This window comes from Pleurodeles waltl, chromosome 4_1 (genome assembly GCF_031143425.1).
Source record: "Pleurodeles waltl isolate 20211129_DDA chromosome 4_1, aPleWal1.hap1.20221129, whole genome shotgun sequence".
In the NCBI taxonomy this organism is placed as follows: Eukaryota; Metazoa; Chordata; class Amphibia; order Caudata; family Salamandridae; genus Pleurodeles; species Pleurodeles waltl.
Window position 1 is genome coordinate 842,372,139 of NC_090442.1, and position 19,473 is coordinate 842,391,611.

Genomic DNA, 19,473 nt, shown 5'->3' on the forward strand with positions numbered 1-19,473 from the left:
AAATTGCTACCCTGTTTAAAGAGTCGCAAATTGCGACTCTCTAAATAAGAAATAACCATTAATTGTTGGCAACCAGTGTCGCCAACAATTAATATCACCAAAGGGGCCGTATTGGACCTAAACAACAAACCAAATGAAAAGATAATTATTTATTAATGAGGTTAACCTCAAGACCATGGAAACGGCAAGCAACAAATTATAGCTAAATAACTAATCTTACCGTGTCTGAGTATGAACACAATAATCTAATGTCAACAACAGAGTCTCCGAGACATGCTCAACTATATAAATATGGTGTGCAATCAATTGGATGTAGGCATAAAGAAGGGACTAAGGTGTAGGGGGCCGAGAAAAGTGGCACCCTTATTGGAAGAGTAAATAAAGGGTGCATTTCTGGCCAAACATTTATAGTCCTGACACGATAGGACAGAATCACAGGCAAGCATATTGCCGGATTGAAATATATTGGACAAGACAAAGAGAATTGGTGATTGGAGAAAAGAACAGAAAAACAGGGCACCATAAACACCTAAAATAAATTAGATGTAAAAGGTGGAAAATAAAGAAGAACTGATGTAGTGGAAGCCCAAGAAGGTCACAGCCATATTAGAAGGGTGAATATTGTATAAACCACTAATACAGTACCTATTATCATGACTCATATGCAATGGGAAAGGAAGGAACTACAAAATAAAGCAATTTCAACATTGAATTTTAAAGGAGAAAGGGGTTAACTTGACAAATATAGACAGTCTCAGCTGGATAATCATCCTGCAATACATTGGATCATATATGAGTAATATACCCCAACCTTAAATTGCACACAATTAAAAAAGGCTCCTTGCTAGAGAGTAACTCAAGATCCAAATTACAAAAAGACTTCCGATTTTTATAAATTTTTTAAGACCAAGATCATCAAAATCGGGTTCGTTCTTTTTAAGTTATGAATTTTAAAGTTTTAATAAGTATTTTTGTGCGTAATTACGCACCATAGGAATCAATGGAGAAATACATTGAAAATTCACAGTAAATCAGGCACTGTGGTTACCAATGTCTCCTTCTGCAAGTATATCAATGTCATTGATGGGTACCCTGGACCAGCTGGAGAAGTTCAGGTGAATCCCAGTTCTGGCGGGAGCAGCTGAAGAAAGTTGATGGAGCTGGTGCCAGGCCACTGCAGTGGACCACTTGGAAAAGCACGGTATGATCAGACTTAAAGGTAAGTCCAGTGGGTCCCCTCAGGGTGCTGAGGTCTCAAGGGGTGTGGGACTCTTAGGGCACAGCTGGATCTTCAGTGCAGGGCACAGGGCGGCCGGGTGCAGAGCGAATCGGTGAGCCAGGAGCTGTGCGCAAATGTGCCCTTGAAAGCAGGAGGCAGATCACTTTGAGGGTCACTTACAGGTCAGCAGGGGCACTCTGGTGGGAGGTCCAGGTGGTTCCTGAAGTGCTTCAACTGGGGATTCCTCCTGGTCCTTTTTCAGTCCAGAATGGACTGTCCTTCTGGGTGTCCGATGTGAGGTTACCAGTACCTGAGGCTATTGCATGGTCTGGGCACTGGAGGTTGCAGTGCCACCAATCTTGGCACACTGGTAGGTTTTGTCCTCACAGTTGAATGGATGGAGTTTGGTCTGGCTGCAGCATCCAGTTCCCTGGTCAGCAGCCGGTCAGTGAAGTGGCCTCCACTGAGTCTTTGGTTCCTTGGGGTTGTAGAGTGATGCCTTCTCTCTGAAGCGAGATCTTTGGTGATTTTCAAAGAGTGGAGGTCCTCTGGGGGTTTGTAGAGTCCATCTGACATCCAAGCAACCCCTCAGCGGTGAATGTTGATTCCTGGGTGCAGCAGGCAGGGTTTGGTGCCCATCAGGACTTCGGCTCTTGAGTCTTCTTTTTTCTTGTCTTCTTTGTCCTTAGGATCTTATTTCATGGTCTAGGGATTCCAACTAAATACTGTATGTATAGAGTGTTTTAAGGGATGACCTAGTAGTGGCCAAAGGGCCATCTCGCACAGGGAGCCTACACCGAATAAGTGTCCACTACCTGTGGGCAGAGGTCACTTCCCTACACCTGATTGCTATTTTCTTTCCATGCAAGATGAAGTAAAATGAAATGGATAGGTGACCTCGCATGCAACATCTTAGGGGTGGTGCAAGCAGGGTCTGACCACTCCTCCTATCCTTTGTCTGTTTTCCTGCTGTTGCTCCAGCCAAAAGTGGGGGTTTGCAAGCGAGGTGGACATCTGCTGCTAGCAGCAGGCTTGGGTGTCAAGTTTCAAGGGTGGTTTGCCCTTTGAAGCTCTCTAGCAGGGAAGTGCACATTTCTGAGGGAGGGGTTGTTAGCTCCTGCACCCAGGAAGAACTTTGGGCCAGATGTGTCAAAGCATTTTGCATTCGCAAACGGTGCGAATGCCCTTTTGCGAATGCAAAAAGCCCTTTCAGAATGTATCAAAGGCATTCTGAATGCAATTTTAAGGAATCGCTAAAATAGCGATTCCTTAAAATTGCTACCCTGTTTAAAGAGTCGCAAATTGCGACTCTCTAAATAAGAAATCGCCAATAAGGAATCCTCATTTGCGATTTCTAAAGCACATGTATGAAGCAATTCCTTAATGCGAATTGGGCATTAAGGAATCGCTATTACCACCAAGTTGAACTTGTTGGTAACCATGTGCAAATTTTAAAAATGCATTTAAAATGCATTTTTAAAAATTACATGTAAAGCACACATGCCCTTTTGGCATATGTGCACCTTACATGTTGTTAAAAATGTTTTGGGGTGCAGCAGAGGGGGCCTTAGGCCCCCAGCACACTGGACTTTGCATTTCCCAAATTTGTAAATTCCAGTTAGGAATTCGCAATTTGGGACATGCAAAATATTCGCAAATATGGGCCGATAGGCCCATATATGTGAATGGGGGCTGTATCGCAATTTGCGATTCGGTAATAGCATTTGCGATTTTTAAGAAATCGCTATTACCGAATCGCAAATTTTATACATTGCAGTTTGCGACTCAGAAATAGCAATTTCTTTAAAATCGCTGTTTCCGATTTGCGAAATGCATTCTTGATACATCTGGCCCTTTGTTCTGAATCCCAGAGAGCAGCATCTCTTGCCCCAGGGATTCAGACTCTTGTCTGGTGGTGACAGGCTGGTTGTGATGGGCCAGCAACCTTGCCAGGCAAGTTAGCTTTTGCAGGGAGGACCTCTAAAGTGACTCCTGGTTACATTTTGTAATAAATCCAATACTGGTACCAGTTTGGATTTATCATTCTGAGTGTTTGATACCAAACAACCCAGGGTTCAGAGTGGACATTATGTACCTGTGAAACTCGTACTGACCAGTGTCCAGCAAATGCATTTAAAATGGCTGCTCTGTTCACTTACTATGTCCCAGGCTTGGCAAGGCCACAATAGGGGCATATTGCTCATGCAGCTGTGCCCTCACATATAATATAGTGCACCCTGCCTTAGAGCTGGAAGGTCTGCCAGAGGGGTGACTTACCTATATTGCAAGCAGTGTACAGTGGGCAGTGCACACAGGCTGTGTGCCATGTTGAGTTTGCATTTTGGTATTGCACCAGGACATTCAGCCTGCAATGGCAGTGTTGGCTGCATCTGGCTGCATGGCTCTTGAGGGAGGCACAACATGTGCTGCTTCCCTCAGGGGCCCACCTTTAGTACTCCATGCCCTGAGGACCTACGCACCATTTACTAGGGACTTATAGTGGCAGCTAAAGGTGTTACCAGTTGTAACAGTGCCTTTGCATTTTTTAAGGAAAGAACACTGGCACTGGAGACCTGAGTAGCAGGATCCCAGTGCACTCCAGTCCAAGTTGCATCCAGAAACCAGGCAAAAAGAGGGAGGGGGCACTGCAATAAGGTGCCAGCTTCCCACATTAATCCATGATACGTCAAATAGACCAATAGTGTAAAAAGGTGTGAGTTTGCATTCCAGCATAATAATCAAATATACAAAATAAGTCAGAAAAAGAAAAAAACACTACTGAAGTGAGACAATTACCATGAGAATGTCATATCATGACAGATATGTGCAATTTCAGGCCACAAGAACCTACATACATAACTTAGATTGCAAAATAATATGAAGAGCAAGCTATGAGAATGCATGGTACTTAGATCAAGGTCGCCCAGTCTTCCATTTTATTCAGTCCACTGTGAAGATTCTCAGTCCTAAGGATCCCTTTCAATTCCTCTTTATTCAGAAGAGTAGCAATGTCCCTGCCACGGTCTGGGAACTTAACCACGTAAATGACCTGCCAGCGAAGTGCTGGCGCAGCTCTGGCAAACACAGACTAGAGAAGTGCTCCCAAACAAACAAATTGTTACCTTTTTGCCTTACACCCAACCATCCAGTGCACTGCAGAAGGAATCTACACACTCAAGCCAGGTCTGAGAATCAAGTTTCTTACTGTTTTGCTTTCCACTAATGACCGAGCTGTAGTACTCATGAACTGACAAAAAATCTCTGGAATGCACTTCTTAGTCCAAAGAAGACATTTATTATTTCACTACGCAAGGTTCCCAAAAGGAGATTAGCATGTTGAAAGCACACTTTTAAAAATAGTCACAACAATGAAACGAAAACCTACTTGAATGATTCTCCAGTGCAATATATACAGCAAATATATGTATCTGTATTATAAGGCAAAGCAAATAATTAATAAAAATGCATCACCGTAGGGCCTGTCAGGTCCTTCATCTTTCTCCTGTCAGCAAGCCGATGACCCCGTTCGACTGCGAAAGAAAAAGAGGGATCTTTACCCTAACGGGAAATCTATATCAGGCATCCGAAATCTGAATCCTGATTGAGGTCTCTGAATCTCCTACTACTGATCTGGGTCTCTTTTATATTTTAAGAAACCGAAGAAGGAGCTTTCTGGAAAAAACCCTCAAGCTGCCGAAGAAGTATTCAAACATGCTGGCTAGTTTAGGTATGCTTTGAAAATAAAACGTTGGGATATGGCAACAATCCTGAGATGTCAAGTCAAAGCAAGGCAGTTTCCTGCTGTCTGAGTGCATTCTTATCAGCCAAAGCCCTTGGTGGGAATTAATACGAAAACAAGACAGAATGCATACACATTTTACAATGTGTAAAATTATGGGCAGCCTTTAATATGGCAGTGTCTAATGCTACAATAAAGTCAATAGGCAGAATGAAGCTAAGGCTAAACTGAATACAAAATGGAGTCTGTAACTGGTGAACACTGGACAGCTAGGCCAGGTGCAAAGTGGTGCAACATGAAGTCAGTGGTCAAAATACACATTTCACTACACTTACCCTCCCTGAACTTTCTCTTGTACACCTGTGGTGTCAGGTCATACCTAGTAATGAGGCCATGCTTCATCCTGGTGTAGGTGAGATTATTAGCTGCCCCTCGTGCCAACAAGGTGTCCCTCCAAACTGCTGTGAAGTAGTTCCACAGGCCTGCTCCCATTCTTTCTCAGGAATCCCATGCATATGAAGTGCTGCCTCATAGCCCTGAAACCAACTGTGGATGTCATACTTCTTCGTGTATTCTGTCCCTAGATTCATGAGAAGGTGCATCCTTGTGGTGAATCCATATTAGTTTCATGTTGGGACACAGGAGTTTAGCTTAGCCTTTGACTTGCAGGACTGTTCCCCTGTCACCTAGTGACCTTTTGCCTACTTAGCTTGCTCTGTTTTATTTCATTTTTTTATTATTTCTTTTAGCTGGCTACCATTGTTTATATTTTATAAAAAATGTTTTGGTTTGCATTTTCATTGCCACTCTGAGAAGGCGTCATTATTAGCGTTATGATCAGTGATGTACGCATGTATTTTCATCATGACCCTTTCTGATTTACGTGTGATAGGAACATAACGCACACTTGTTGGGGAATGTTTATGTAATTGCCACCGCAAGTCTGCCACCTGATCAGTTATTTAGGAACATACTTGCATCAGGGATCCTACATGATCTGTATAACTACATCTCACATGGACAAGGTCATTAGAGGGGTTCTTTCCAGATGCCATCTCTCTGACCTAGAGACCTCATTCCAAGGTAACAAGGGTTGGGAGGCGCTTCTCATAGACATGGCACTGGCAGATTAGGTTTATCATACATAGCTTTAACTAGGGTAGAGATTATGTTTTCTTGGTTAGGAATTTTATATCTCATGTTTATTGTAGGATGGTGGGGGGTTTTATATTCACAACTCTCTTCACAATTCTTCTTCTTTTACTGTTCATTATACTACTCATTGCAGCACATGCATTTTATGGTAGATTGAAGTCTTTTCAATAAATATATTGAAAACTGTCCTGCATCTCCTTAATTGCCTATGTGTGAATGAGACTTGTTGCTAACGAGAGAAAATGATAACTTCCATTCCACCATGACTTCCCAGAGAGGTCTTATCTAGAGTCCATGAGTAAGGCTGCCAGAAATCACCTTTACTGTCTCAGTTTCAGTGAGCTGCTTGTGAGCCAGGAGGGTTGGGCTGACAGCTGCGACTTGTAGAAGTGACTCAGTTGACTACAAACAAAAGTGCTGTCATCCCCAAACCAGCAGTCTCACTTAGGAGTGAGAATCCAATTACGGCCTGACGCCACCAACGATGGTGTTTTGGCAGTAATTTACGGATATCCTAAGTATCTCTGTTTCACACAAAGTAGGTACCCTAAGTACCATTATACAGAGACGTCTGTGTTCTTAGGGATGATCCTCCTCAGCTGAATTGGGAGCACCTAACTAGGCTGCAGGTTGTTTAAGTTTGACCCCTTAAAAGGACTTTTCCCCATCTGGTGTTCCTTCTCTGTACCCATTACTCAACATGGCTAACCCCAAAGACATTTCAGAAAATGTTAGACACACATAAAAGCAAATGTTAGTAGTCCATGGCTTAACAGATGAGGGTGGAGGTGTCATATTTACAGTGTAAGCTCATAACGCTTACCAAACAAAAACATTCAATTCCTGGGTCATCTTTCCTGAAGAAGATGACACAACAGATACATTTCACACATATAAAATAGCTCACGTACTGCAGCAGTACCAAGCTTCCCGGTATCTAGAGATATTGCTTTCTTATTAGGAACATCAAAATTGGTTCAATGGCGCCCTACTACATGTGATACAATCCATGAGATTAGGTCCCTTAATCAATAATGGATCAACGTGGCCCATATTTACCACACATACACCACATCCTGCTGAACAGGCAATGCAAATAGCTGATGTTCAATAAGGAATAAGGTAATACAACCTTACAGACGATTGGTACAGTTCGCTATGTGAACTTTGGAAATCGCCGCAGCACGAGCTATACCAACTGGCCACCAATTGGCTGTTACTGGAATTCACCCACAAACAGTACATTCTAACATGGGCAAAGCACCCACAGAACGTGAGAAGATTCCGTTCAGGATAGCACAAAAAACTAACCAGCTGGAAGCTGTGTTACCCCATATGGGAGCAAAGATAAACATAGAATTCTCACAATGTGCTTGCCAATTGGAATGGTTCCCTTAGTGGATGACTGCACCACATGGGATACAGTCTTTGCTGCAATTTATACTACCACGCATGGTACCTCAACACTTGCCAACTTAGCGGAAGTGTTAAAACAAATTCAAAATGACCACAGGGCTGCTTCATCCCTAGATTTGGGGATGAAACTGATGCGCAACTTTGACACAGTCTCTTCAATAATATTAAGTAACATTAAAGGGAAAATGTAGCGTTGCCAATATGCCAGCAGCTCTGGGAGATTCCACAATTGGAACAGGAGCGCCAACTACCAAATATTATTTCCAAAACCTGTACTAGTATAGGACGGGATAGTTTGGGAGTCAACCCGAAGAAGCCTGCAATTCAGGGTACCACCCCGAAGGACGGTACTAAAGAAGTGCAAGAGGGTTCTAAAAAAACACAGGGATAAACAAAAACAAAATAAAGACAGAAGAAGTCAGAGAGCAGACTCTCCTCATCTGGAGAACTCTCAAAGGAGATATAATCTCAGAAATAGAAAAACTTTAAAGGCTCCAGACAGATATACTGATACACGCCCCTCTCGTTCCTTTCAGGACATGTTGCGTAGATGGAGTGAGAGAGTGGGCCAGTCAGAGCAATGACCTGACTACATGAAACAGAAGAAAGACTCTCAGCGATCTTCAGACAAGAAAGAAGGCAAATCCCCACAACAAAAGCCACATTTTAAAAAGAATAAGGTGGCAGCAATTTTACTAAAACATGCCAGGAAACTGGAGAACATTGCTGAAGAACAAGACGTGGGCAGTGACCATGCTGGACAGCCTGGCACAAGTCGCAATATGTCACCAGAGTCTGGAAGGTCAACTGGATGTGACAGCATTTAACGACTTTCTTGTAGTCGAGACTGCAAAAGGGCATGTCCTCCCACCCGACAGGATTTACAATTTAAATATTCAAATTGAGGGAGACATAGAGCACACTATTAGTGTAATTTTTTGGGAAGAGCTTAATTGTGATATCCTATTGGCAGAAAGAGACTGGCCACCCAACTACATCCGCAAGCTCCCACATGGGGAAGATGTAATTTTAATTTCTCAGATCTTGCTCCAAATGCGATAAAAGAAGTCTACGGTGTTGACTGGGCTTTGGCGCAGACATGCGCGCTTTACCGCAACCACGTAGGATGGGTTGAGGATTCCTCCTACCATGAAATACTGATTAGGTCTATACACTTCAGCCTCAGAACAATATCCTGTTAAACACGAGGCTAAAGCTCCAGTGAGGGAGATCCTCACTCAGCTCCAGTACCAGGGAGTAAAAGAGCCCAGTGTCTCTGCAATGAATAACCTGTTATTCCCCGTTGCAAAAGCAGACCATTCATTTAGAACAGTCGTATACATGCACATATGCAATACAAAATGCACACAGCACTGCATTAATTAAGAACATAGTGGGTCATTATGACCCCGGCGGTGAGTGGTAATGTGGCGGCAGTACAGCCAATAGGCTGGTGGTACATACCGTCACATTATGAGGTTGGCGGGATGGCTGCAGCCAACCTGCCACTTCTCCACTCAGACCGCCATGGTGGTAGCAGCCGCCGGGCTGGAGATGTCAATCTCCAGCCCAACGGCTGCTATAGTACCACAGGCGGCATTTTGAGTCAGCCTACCGCCATGGTTTTCGTGGCGTTAATAACGCTACGAAAATGATGGCGGTAGGCCCTACCGGTGACAGGGAATTCCTTCCCTGTCACTGGTAGGCAGCTCACCCACCCCACAACACTCCCCAGATGTCCCCCACCCCCTCCATCAACACTCCCCCCTTCCGATCCTTTCAACCCCCATACACGTACACACCCGCAGACACGCATACACCCACTCACTCACACTGGCATACTAGCATTCATACATGCATGCATCCAGTCATGCTCGCACACATTTGTATACACATTCACACTGACATGCAGACACGTACTCACATTACCATTCTTACAAGCATTCAGACACGTGCATACACCCACGCAAACAACACTACACACACAGATGCACTCACGCACACACTCTCACATTCATGCACACAACCACATACACACATGCACAACACCCCCCACTCCCTCCCCTGTTGGAAGCCCAACTTACCTTCTTCCAGGTAGTCTTCAGGCAGGGAACGGGAAGGGGCACTGTTACCGCCAGCAGCGCCCACCAGCAGAACACCGCCAGGCCGTATCACAGGTCATGATACGGCTGGCAGCGTTCTACTGGCGTGGTGGTGCTGGTGGTAGCAGCGCCACGTTACTACCATCCACCACTATGATCACTGCTGTATTTCCACCCTTCTTGTGGCGGAAGTCTGGCAGTGATCATAGTATGGCAGATGGATGGTAGTCGCTGTGTCGGCCTTTTGGCGGCCATCACCGTGGTGGTAGGCGGTTTTTACTGCCAATTACATAATGAGGGCCATAGTGTGCAAAAAATACAAAACAGCCTTGGATATTTCCAATGTTTTTTTCTTCCTTAATTTAGCGCATGAAAGTCGGGACCTGGGTGCCTTCTCATTTGGCTCCCAAAAACGTTATTGAATGATATTGGTCCTGAGGCATTGTCCTACATGGACGACATCTGGCTCACAGATGACGACCTCAACATTCATCTTGCCAGGGTAAATCGGATCGTTTTAGGGTTCACCAGCTTAGGCTAGAAATTCATTTTTAAGAAAACTTAAAATAGCCTTTCTCAGTGTATTGTTCCTGATGATGGCAAGAGCCTGGCCCTGCACTCTTTGGAAAAATGCACTCAACTTCAACCACCCAATACCGTAAATAAACTACAGTCACTACTTGGTTTCTTTAACTTTGGCAGAATTTACATTCCAGATTATGCACAACGCATCAAACCACTCTATGATTTAATTCACCCAGATTTCTCAAGCAGACACTGGACAGTTGAAACACATGCATGTTTAAAGGATTGCAGCAAGACATGGTAGAAACAAAACACTTACACACATGTGACAACAAAACAAATTTGGTCACCAGAATAGTTGCTGGTGCCATCGAGTTCACCTATGTCACCTTTAACGGGGGCGACACGGTGCCCATAGCATACATATCACATTTATACTCAAATGCAGAACAATGTTTTGCACTCACAGAAAAAATTCTGACTGCTGTACAGATTGCTGTCATTAACCCCTTCGCTGTCAGGCCTTTCCCCCTCCTGTGCCAAGCTTTTTTTTTTTACTATTGGGGTAGCTCACACTTAGGCCCTCATGACATTTTGGTCATTTGAGGATTGTAAAAGTACCTCGAGTTTGTGGTTTTCCTTGGAGGAGGCCGATAAAATACATCTAAAATTTATTTTGGGGGGGAAAAATTGGGAAAACGTGCTACAGAAGTAAGTATGTGGTTTTTCCCTGTAAATGACATCAACAAAGGGTTTACAGTGCTAAAATCACCATCTTCCCAGCTTTCAGGAACAGTCAGACTTGAATCAGAAAACCACATTTTTAACACAGTTTTGGCAGTTTACTGGGACATACACCAGTTTTACAATTTTTGTGCTTTGAGCCTCCTTCCAGTTAGTGACAAAAATATGTGTGAAACCAATAGTGGATCCCAGACTGCTAAACATTTCTGAAAAGTTCATAAAAATGTTAATTCAGCAAGGGGTAATTTGTGTAGATCCTTAAAGGTTTTGTTATAGAAAGTTACAGTTGAAATAAAAAACAATATTGAAATTGAGTTGAAACAAACAGCCATTTCTTTCTACGCTTTCTTCTGTAACTTTTTCCAGGTATGGCAGGTATACTGTTATGTCTGCTGAACCGTTCTGGTTGTGGAGTTGTATAGTGCTTGTAGGTTCATCAAGAACCCAAGGTACCCGGAGCCAATAAATGAGCTACACCTTGCAATGGGTTTTCATTGCATACCGAGTACATAGCAATTCATTTGGTATAATATCAAGACTGAAAAATAGATATCAAGGAAACCTATGTATTTCTGAAATAGGCACAAGATAAGGATTTTAGAAGTAGTGGTTATTTGCACAATTCTGAATTTGAACATACTAGCATGTGAATTACAGGGCATTTCTCAAAATGACTTCTTTCTTACACACTGTCCTACATTTGGAAGGCAAAAATGTATAGAAAGACAATTGGCAATAACACTTGTTCTTCTATTCTGTGTTCCCCCCAAGCCTCCCAATAAAAATGGTACCTCACTTGTGTGGGTTGGCCTAGTGCCCGTGACAGGAAAAGCCCCAAAACACAACATGGACACATCACATTTTACCTTTCGCAACTGATGTGTTTTTTGCAAAGTGTCTAGCTGTGGATTTTGGGCTGTAGCTCAGCTAGCACTTAGGGAAACCTACCAAACCTGTACATATTTGAAAACTAGACATCCAGGGGAATCCGGAATGGGATAACTTGTGGGCTCTCACCAGGGTCTGCTATCCAGAACCCTTTACAAACCTCAAAATTTGGTAAAAAAACACTTTTTCCTCATATTTCGGTGATGGAAAGTTCTGGAATTTAAGGGTGCCACAAATGTCCTTCTACCCAGCATTCCCCCAAGTCTCCAAATAAAAATGATACCTCACTTGTGTGGGTAGGTCTAGTGCCCGCAGCAGGAAATGCCCCAAAACACAACGTGGACACATCACATTTTTCTGATGAATACAGACACGTTTTTTTACAAAGTGCCTAGCTATGGATTTTGGCCTCTAGCTCGGCCGGCACCGAGGGAAACCTAGCAAAACCTTTGCAAATTAGACACCTGGGGGAGTCCAGAATATGGTGACTTGTGCTGCTCTCACCAGGTTCTGTCACTGAGGATCCTCTGCTAACCTCAACATTTGTCTAAAAGAAGTTCTGGAATCTGAGGGGAGCCACAAACTTTCTCCCACCCAGCATTCCCCCATGTTTCCAACAAAAATGGTACCTCTCTTGTGTGGGTTGACCTAGTGCCCGCGATAGGAAACTACCCAAAACTCTATGTGGACACATCACAATGAAAACAGAAGCGTTTTTTTCAAAGTGCCTAGCTGTGGATTTTGGCCTCTAGCTCTGCCGGCACCTAGGGAAACCTACCAAACCCATACATTTTTTTAAACTAGACACCTAGGGAAATCTAGGATGGGGTGACTTGTGGGGCTCTCATCAGATTCTGTCACCCAGAATCCTTTGCAAATCTGAAAATGTGGCTAAAAAAGCACTTTTTCCCAATTTTGGTGATGGAAAGTTCTGGAATCGGAGGGGAGCCACAAACTTTCTAACCACCCAGCTCTCTCCCAAGTCTCCCAATAAAAATGGTACCTCACTTGTGCGGGTAGGCCTAGTGTCCATGACAGGAAATGCCCAGCTTCTCTGCGGTCAGTCCTATTGAGGAAGCACTGCTGCCTGCCCTGGAGCCCACCTCGCTCCAAGGCAGATCTTGGGTATCCACTACATACTGCAGGATTTCCTCCTCTCCCTCCACAGCAACATTCTCCTCCTCTGTGTGTCCACCAGCCTCTTTTGATTCCAACCAGGTACTCAGCACCTTTTGCAGCTCCTCCTTTTTAGTGAGGTTTTTAATAGGACATTTGAACTCTTTGCAGAACTTTTTGAGCTGAGGCTCTGTATAGGTCTCCAACCTCTCCTGCTCAAACACTGACAATGCAACAATTGCTAATGGCTCTCCAGACTGAGACATGGTTGTAGATAAAACTCAAAGTTGCAAAAGTTCACAGAAGGCACAGACAAAAAATACACAAATAAAAAATAGTATGTCATTTCATAATGGTCTGCAATAAGACAGTAGAGTACACCAATCACTGTATGTCAAGTACAAATACAAGTCCTATGCTCACCACTGATCACCAGTGTTAGAAATGGGGTCTGTTGCTGGCAGTCAGCTTACTCCTAGTCTAAGTAGGGACCCTCACTCTAGACAGGGTAAGGGATTCACACACTTAAGATAACACTTGCTCACCCCCTTGGTAGTTTGGCACGAGCAGTCAAGCTTATCTTAGAGGCAATGTGTAAAATATTTGTTCACACACCGTAACATAGTCAAAACACCACAAAAGTACTCCACACCAGTTTAGAAAACAAGCCAATATTTATCTGAGTAACACAAGACCAAAATGACAAAAATCCAACATATACAAGAAAAAATATCAATGTCTAAAGTTAAAAGAGTCTTAATCCATAGAAATCAATGGATGCATTGTTTTAGCACAAAGTACTTGGTGTGCATCAAAAATAAAGCCACAGAAGAGGTGATGCATCAGAAAAGCAAGAAATGCGTTGATTCCTAACTCGCAAGTGAGGGCGTGCATCAATTCTTTCTCCGCCAGGTAGGGGATGCATTGATTCTTTCCCTACAGAACAATAATGCGTGGATTTCCGTCCATGCAGTTTGGTTTCTTGCACCAATGTTGAAGTTTTGACGCCCAGGGATGTTGCGTGCAAAATCCAGATCAGTTGTGGTGCAGGTGCTGCATTGCTTTTTTCTGCTTGAACTGCTGCGGTGCGTGGATTTTCCTTTAGAGCACCGGCTTAAGCTTCCACTTCCAAGGGCCCAGGGACTGAAGTTAGCACAACTTCACAAAAATATGTATTATTTAAATTGTGAGTTCAGAGACCCAAAACTCCATGCCTCTATCTGCTCCCAATGGGAAACTGCACTAAAAAGACATTTCAAGGCAAACCCAGTGTTGCCCTATGGTAGAGAAAGGCCTTGCAACTGTGAAAAACAAATGTAACAGTATTACAGGACATTTGAAACACACTAGTACATGTCCTACCTTTTAAATATACTGCTCCCTGCCCATGGCGCTGCTCTGGTCCTATCTTAGGGATGATTTACATGTAGTAAAAGGGAAGGATTGGGCCAGGTAAGTGAATGCACTGGCCAGGTGGAACTGGCAGTTTAAAACTGCACACATAGACACTGCAGTGCAGGTCTGAGACATGGTTACAGGGCTGGCTACTCATCTTAGTGGCATAATCAGTGCTGCAGGCCCACCAGTAACATTTAATTTACAGGCCCTGGGCACCTCTAGTGCACTTTACTAGGGAATTACTAGTACATCAAATATGCCACCCATGGAGAACCCAATTTAGACAGAGAGCACTTGCACTTTAGCTCTGATCAGCAGTGGTAAAGCGCCCATAGTCCTAAAGCCAGCAAAAACGAAGTTCAGCACAGAGTCATAACAAGAGGTCAGAAGCCAAAAAGACAGGGGAACCCACGCCAAGAGCTGACAGGTCTAACAAAGTGGTTCTCTAGTTGGCAAAGGTATGCACCCTAAGTAAGGACCACAATCCCAGTTAGGGAAAGTCACAACACAGCCTAAATTATCCTGTGGTCACCCTGTAGGTAGCTTGGCAGAGAGCAGGCAGGCTTAACTTAGAAGCTGCAATAACTCACACAGTAACACAGTTAAAACACCAGAAAAAGACTTCACACTAGGTTAGAAAAATAGAGAATATTTATAGAGACCAAAAAAACAAAAATATATCCAGTGAAAGTCAAGATATGAATTTTTAAAGATGTAATGTGAAAGCAGCCTCTAGAAGTCACTAGCGGTCAAAAGGTTACTTGAAGCTGCGAGAGAGCGGTGTAAATCCAAAGTTCAGGCCAACTGCGCTGGAGGGAAGGCCATCTACAGAACCCACGCAGAGTACACTGAAACAGTACTTTGGATGGAGTAAAGCACTGACGCAGAGGCCACAATGCGTCAGTATTTCCCACTGCATCGTTGATGGCTCCATTGAGTTGAAGGCAATGTATTGCTGAGGGGCTGAGCAGAGCATTGTCAGTGAGCCGTGTAGACTGTGGCTCTTCTGTCATCCAGAAGCCGCTGCATCGTCGCTGGAGATGCGGTGTACCAATTTTTATGCCTCACTCGGGCCGATGAGTTGATTTTTGTAGAATTCAGCTGCAACACCCACTTCTCTGGCCCAGAACTTGGAGGGGGCACCTCAGGCAAGGGTGAGACTCTGAGAGAGCAGGGTCCAATATCTTCACAAGAGTTGTAGGCAGTCTTTGATGTCTCTGAGGTTTCAGGAGAACTGGGGGCATGCCAGCAAGCCCTTTCAGATCACTCTGGTGGGAAGGCAGAGTCCTTCTATCAGGGTCAGAGAGTAGCATGCAGCAAGGCAACAATCAGAAAAGCAGTCCTTTAAGAAATACAGTTCAGTTGAGTCCTTTGGGCAGTACAGCAGTTCTTCTGGCAGAGGTTCAGTTCCAGGTCCAGAAGTGTCTGATTTGATGGGGTCAGGGTCCCAGGACTTCTTACCAAATGTGACTTTAAAGTGATGGAGACTTCAGAGAGTGGTTTTTAAGTGAACCAGATCCCTTTCAGTCCAGTTCTGTCTGGCAGACTATCTGTAGGAGGTGTTATCAGTCCTGTGTGTGGGATCAGGCCACTCCCCTTTGAAGTGTAAGTGTGAGGCCCTCCACCCTTCCTGCCTAGGAAGACCCATCAGTATGCAGATGCAGTTTAGGGTCCAGTGTTTATGGCTGTCTGGATGGCATGCACCAGGGCAACTTTCACGCCCCACAGACCAGGCGTGGATTGGAGATAGGCTGTAAGGCACATAGAGCAGTCAGAGCAGAGAAATGCCTACTTTCTAAAAGTGGCATTTCTAAAATAGTAATGTTAAACCCGACTTTACCAGTAAAGATGACTTATCATTTCTATTTCAAAGATATGAAACATGAAGTAGCTGCTCCTTTCTGATCAGGGATTACAACTTACAGTTTAAAAGTATATTTAGGAATTCTCAATGTTGGCCTATGAGAGGAGCAGACCTCCCGGTAACATGACATTAGGAGTTTTTCAGTACTAGGACATGTCAAACTTAAAAGTAAGTCCTGCCTTCTAAATACACTGCACGCTTCCCTGTGGGTCACATAGGACCTACCTTAAGGGTGACTTGTATGTAATAAAAAGAGACTTTAAGGCTTGGCAAAGAGTGCTACAAATTGACCAGGCACTCAGAGGAGTACAGTCCAGTAAGATCAATGGGAAAATGTATCCCTGGTAATGTAGGTCCAGAAGCGGAGAAGAAAGCACTGATTCCAAGTTGGTGTTGATCAAAGTCTTTAATTCTTAGACAGCGTTTGTCATAGGTGAGTTTTCGTTTTTGCAGAAAAACAGCCAACACGTGTTTCGTCACACAAGTGAAGCCCTGATAAGCCTGTGATTGTCAGTGCTCGGTTCGTCTTGCACTGACAACAAGGAACTCGGTTGGAGGCTTATCAGGGCTTCCTCGCCTCCTTCTTCGGCTACTTGATGAACATACTTTCAACTTGCCAGATCCAGCACATTCCTTCAACCTACCTACATACCATTTTACGGTCGTACTTTCCTTGGCCGGACTGGCCCAGCCTTGATAAAGTCACTTGTGTGACGAAACACGTGTTGGCTGTTTTTCTGCAAAAACGAAAACTCACCTATGACAAACGCTGTCTAAGAATTAAAGACTTTGATCAACACCAACTTGGAATCAGTGCTTTCTTATCCGCTTCTGGACCTACATTACCAGGGATAAATGTTCCCATTGATCTTACTGGACTGTACTCCTCTGAGTGCCTGGTCAATTTGTAGCAATTATCATTGTGTATCTGGGTACACAACTTTCAGTGCCCATTGGGTAGTTGGGCACTCGACCAACATGGCACCAGTTTCTCGTATCTTTGACTTTGATGTCCAATACAAACTGTAATGTTACGGAGGTGCGGCACCTTGACCGCCACTACCCTTTTTCGCTTGGCAAAGAGTGTTAAATGCAATTCAAAGTGGCAGTAAAACTTCAGACACAGGCCTTGCAATGGCAGGCCTGAGACATGGTTAAGGGACTACTTATGGGAGTGACACAATTAGTGCTGCAGGCCCACTCGTGCATTTAATTTACAGGTCCTGGGCACATACAGTGCACTTTACTAGGGACTTATAAGTAAATTAAATATGCCAGGTGGGTAGGAACCAATGTTACCACGTTTAGGGGAGAGAACAAAAGAACTTTAGCACTGGTCACAAGTCCTAAAGCCAGAAAAAAACGAGATCAGAAAAATGGAGGAGCCAGGCAAAAAGTTGGAGGAAGACCACCCTAAGGCTGTCAGGTCTAACATATCTCACCGCCAGGAGAATACTGTCCTCAAGGACCTGGTGCTCTGGGGATGATGCCTGTTAGTGGTCTCATGCTTAAAAAGGCAGAGACGAAGCATCTTCTCTTTTTCTGTTCGAGCCACATTGATCTGGACTCAGCTCTCTTTGCAACGTGGAAATATGCCTGATGAGACTTCCTTCCATAAGCTGCTAAAACGCTTTTTTTCTTCTGTTTTGAGGTACAGTGGCGATGCAATTCTGATTGCCCTGGTTACAACTCACACAATAGATGTGATGCGTCATGTTTCCTCACACAACGGTAGTGATGCATCTATTCTGCTCCCGTAGCAGGGGATGTGTCGGTTCAACTGGAGAAATGCACTGCAAGCCAACTTCCAGGGATCCAGCACTGGAGTGAGACCATTTGGCAGGGCAGGCACACAGTCAGCAAGGTCCAGGTGCAAGAGCAGGGCGGTTGGAACTCTTTTCTGTCCTTGAGACTTCAGATCAGGAGGCCAGCTGACTAGCCCTTGGAGTCACTCTGGGTTGTGGGATGGGGAGATTCAGGTCCAGTCCTGCTCACTATCAGGCAAGAGGGCGGCAGACAAAGGTAAGCTCAGCAAAGTAGGAGTTCAACAAAACAGCAGTCCAGCAAAGTGGCAGGCCTTCAGCAGCATAGCAGTCCTATTTCCTGGCAGAGTATTCACAGATCCAGAAGTATACTGAGGAGATGGTTTCTGAAGACCAGTATTATATTCTTTGGTGCAGTAGTTCTGTAAGGTGGGAGAAACATCTAGACAGTGGCTTTGAAGTGCAAGGATTCCCCTTCCTCCCCAGTCCTGGATCCAAGATGGCTTGAATGAAATATAGGGCTGTTAGGCCCTTTGTGTGTGGACAGGATACAGCCTATTCAAATGTAAGTGAGGCTGTGTCCAGCTTCTCCCTCTCATCTTGCCCATGATGACCCATTAAGTTACATCTAAGCTCCCAATGTGTGTGGCAGTCTAGGAGGAATACACAAAGGCAAACTGCCAACTACACCCAGTCATGTGACAAGAGACATGCTGCCGGTGCCATATGACTAAGGCAAGAAAATGCCAAACTTCTAAAAGTGGCATTTCAGAATTATGATTTAAAATCTTTACCAAAAGTTAGGATTTTGAATTGTGATTCTAAAGACACCAAACATGAAGGGGTCTTCTCTTCCCATTTGGAAGTTACACTTATAAGATATAATAAGGCAACTCCAATATTATCCTATAGGAGAGCTAGGTGTTGCAGTACTGAAAAACATATTTAAGAGTTTTTTACTACCAGGACATGTAAAACTAAAAGGTGCATGCCCTATTGATGAACACATTGCACCCTAGCCCTTTGGTCTGTTCAGGGCCTCCCCTGGGGTGATGTATAGGTATTAAAGTGGAAGGTTTAGGCCTGGCAAAAGGTTATGTTGCAGGGTCAACATGCCAGTGTAAACTGCACACACACAGTGGCAGGCCTGAGACGTTTTTACAGTGCTACTTAAGTGGGTAACACTATTAGTGCTACAGGACCACTATTATGATCATATTCACTTTAGCAATGATTAGCAGTGGTAATGTGCTCAGAGTTCTAAGGCCAACAAAAATAAGTCCAGCACAAATGCAGGAGGAGAGGCAAAAAGTCTGGGGGAAGACCAACCTAAGGCGGACAGGTCTAACACATCTTATGCCCTTAGTTTGAGGTCTGTGTGGCATGGCTTTGCAAGGCTTTGTGTCACTCAACATCAGTTCCAATGAGACTTTCAGCTGTGCGGAGAGGCTTTGCAGGGCTTTGCACTGCTTGGTGTCAGTGTCGGTTCCGAAGAAGCTTTCAGCTGTGCAGTGAGGCTTTGTGTCACTCTACATCATTTACAA

At 44.2% G+C, this 19,473-nt stretch overlaps 1 protein-coding gene across 1 annotated transcript in view; it reads left to right on the plus strand.

Annotated features, from left to right (window-relative positions):
- The window catches only part of NR1H4 (nuclear receptor subfamily 1 group H member 4), a 259,871-nt gene that overhangs the window by 107,939 nt on the left and 132,459 nt on the right, over positions 1-19,473 (plus strand). The window lies entirely within an intron of this gene.